Raw genomic sequence first — 3,673 nt, forward strand, 5'->3', positions numbered from 1 at the left:
CACACACACACACACACACATTAATATAGTTAATATACTTTAAATCCTACATCCTAATTTGGGTGAACATTTTAAGGGCCAATAAACCAATTTGGATCCAATTTAATCATTTATTTTTAAACGGGATATTAATCACACAGCTCCAACACGCCTTGGGCTCAGAAATTTAGGAACAGGGTTGAGCTGTTTTGCTTAATGGTGCTTCCACACCACCACCTGTACCGGTGAAAAAACTGAAATGTTTACACCACCATAATACTGTGAAAAACGGAATACAGTGGATGCAATTAAATAACAAGTCCTCCCCAGGGCATGCTGGGTAAATGAGGGACAGCAGCATATGAACGAACATAGTTATATTATTCATATTAATGGATCCAATATAACTCTATAGAGGCGATATACCTTCCATCATACATAAATATTTATCTCTCCTATTCCATTAAATTGGCCAGCAAAAGGTCGGCCATAAACACCAGATACACGCCGTAAAGTACCAGGAATGCATGAGGAGTGCTGTGCTCAGAAATAAGTCACGGTACTTTGGGAGAAAAATGTAGACGTGAATTATCTTGATATTTATCACACACAATTAAAAATGATCTTGTAATTATTTTACTATTGATTGATTTAATTGATTTGGATTTATTTCGAACATATAACAAGTAGTAAAAAAATGAAACAACAAACACAAAACAAGAATACCAGTTCTTATTGTATTATTAATATTAATTATAATTTTTTATTAATACATTTTTATTACAAGAAAGGGATATTGTTGTTTCAAGATATTTTTTAATAGAAAAGGCCATAGTGCGTTGAATGGAGACGAAGACTATAAAATCCTGAGTGTTAATTGAATGGACCCAAATTAACTCTCATTTGGGTCCATTTTACTCGCTCGGAGTTAAATTAACACTGTCGCTCACAAACCAATTACTCAGCGAGCCCTGTTTAATATCGTGTAGCTTGCAGTGTAAGGACAGATGTGACTGGTCTGTGTATTAATACAAATGAAAAAATTCTCAGTTCAAAAATAATTTTGATCTCACAATGCAAGAAATCATTTATAGATGTATTGTTGCCTGCATTTTTCTTCATGTACCCTAATCTGAAATATTACACATTGCTATTACATTCAAATCATACCCTGCTCTGAAGTAGTACAGCACTGTTTTGATAACAGAATGTCACACCCACAATGCAGTAATTTCCTTTTATTGAAGAACTTGGCTCATCATGGACTGCACACACCGAGTACTTGCAATTCTCCTCTCTGCTCTTTCTTCCACACAACACTTAAGTGCACTTGTCTTTTATGGTGTTGACAGGGCATCCAGGTATGAAAGTCCACATGGACAGGCGCAGACACATCCACTTTACAAAAAAATTGGCATTCATCACCTGCTACACTTGAAGGACGCACTAAATCGAGGGTCTCCGCAGGTTTCATGAATCCCATCAGGGGGGGAAATCACGGGGGGGAAAGGAGCCCCCCCCCCCCCTCCTGGGAGAGCAGGGAAGTTGTCCCCCTATATATATCATGTAAACATAACTATATCATTTTAGATAATATAATAATATGTACTGAAAGTATCAGTACTAATTATAGCCGCAAAACAATCCGATTTTAAGTTTCGAAAGGTTGCACCCCCCACCCCCCCTTATGTCTCACAGTGGTTTCGACCACTGCCTCCCCAAAACGCCACACACACCCTCGGTACGATTGTCTGTGGAGCAATCTCTGGAAGTGGTAACTGACCTCCAGTAAGGAGCTACTCTGCAAAGGTTAACTTAAAACAAAGGAAGTGTTTTTCCTTCACTTCTACAAATCTGAATAAAACACATTTACAACGGTACCCAGACTGCATTTTGTTCGCCCCGTTACCTCTTGAATCTTGTGCGTTGACGCCGACGCCATATAGGTACGGGACGGCCACGTTTCTAATGCTTGTATTTCTAGAAATGCAAGCAAATTGGGGGAAAAGAAGGATCTCCACATTATCGCCCCCCCCCTTCCCGGTTTTATTGTGCCCCTCCCACTTCCCAAACCAAAGTTACGCCCTTGAATCCCACGTCGGGTTTTTCATCCGATCTTTTCTCTCAGACAAAAGTAAAAGGATCGTGACAAGACGTTGCGTGAATGAGGCCAAATGAATAAAGAAGTCTCACTACAATATGCAAATGAGAAGCATATTTATGACTTCAGGAAAACTAAACATCCACACGGAGTTCCGCGGAACACTCGCTGTCTGACAGATGGTGTTAAGTGCCTCTGACCTATTAAATATCTGTTTTGTTGTTTCCACAAAGAGACCAAGGTGTCGCAGAGTTGCTTTTGTGGCTTTCCATCCATCTAGTCGTGTATTACACATTTTTGAGAACTCTTTGTGCAGAGGGTAGTGAATCAACCTGTCCCAATAAAATGCTGAACGTCCGCCATGATTCACGCATGACACCCTCCTCAATCTCCCCCCCGTGGATCAATAAAGTGCAACCTTGTCTTATCTTATCTTATCTTATCTTATCTGAACCTGACATTATAATGGGGATGGTTTGCTGTTAGTTTCTATTAAATAATATTGTGCCTCCTCCCTTCAAGCCTCAACCAAGCTCCTCAGCAAACGCCCCTCCGTTCACACCGGGGCTGATACTAATAAGTCTTCATAAGCTCATGTGTGGTCAGGTACTAGGACGTCATCGCTCACCCTCGCTCCCCGGCCCGGACCGCCCCTCTTATATCATCTTCGAGTCAAAACACCCAATCACAGGGTATAATTTCTCCCGCTGAGAGAATGTGTTTGACATTATCGGGCCGCAAAGAGCTGCGTCTGCAGACGCGCAAGATCCCCGTCCACAGCAGCCATCACAGCGCTCATTAGGCTGTTTCAGGCTCCTCCAGGGCCCGGGACGCCGGCGCACGCTGCGCAGCGCCGCAGACACGACTTGTACAGCGTGGCAGATATGGCCGAGCTGCTATCATTAGCAAAATTAATGTTGTTTGGGCTTCAGAAAATATTTTTGGAGCTTTGGAGAGAAACTAATGGAAACAATGGGTATGTAATGATGGTGTGAACCTCATATTGGTGGGCCATAAATCATCGTTGTCAGGCTGTACAAGTTAAGAGCCCTACACATTATTGATCACTGGTATTTGTTCCAGCCCGTTCCCAGGAAACAGGTCCACAGAGCCATTATTATCATCCATTTCTTCCTGGACACAAAGCACAAAATATAATAGGATGAATATTGCGGCCACTTGGCAATCATGGGGTTGCTGGTTCGACCTCTTGGCTACTGGCTACTCTTGCCAAAAGTGTCTAGGTGCCCTTGGAGAAAACACCCAAACTTCTCCTCACAAGCTGGTTATTGTCTTGCACGGCTGCTGTTGCTGCTGCTGTATAATGTACCATCATTTTATGCAGTTTCAAGCATCATCATTACCTGTACAGCATGTACCATCCATACCAACAGTCCATTTAGCATTTTAACCCAAACCCTAATGGGAAAGAGACAACATTCATTTGCCATGAGAGTTAACTGTTAATATACTGTACTGTATGTAGGGAACTCTAGACGTTCTGTTGGATTGTTTTAAAAATCACACACAATGTTACCGTATGTGAATCATACCACCAAAGACTGATGAACTAAAGAATAGAGCATTATTCCA

Source organism: Zeus faber (genome assembly GCF_960531495.2).
Source record: "Zeus faber genome assembly, chromosome: 3".
Lineage (NCBI taxonomy): Eukaryota > Metazoa > Chordata > Actinopteri > Zeiformes > Zeidae > Zeus > Zeus faber.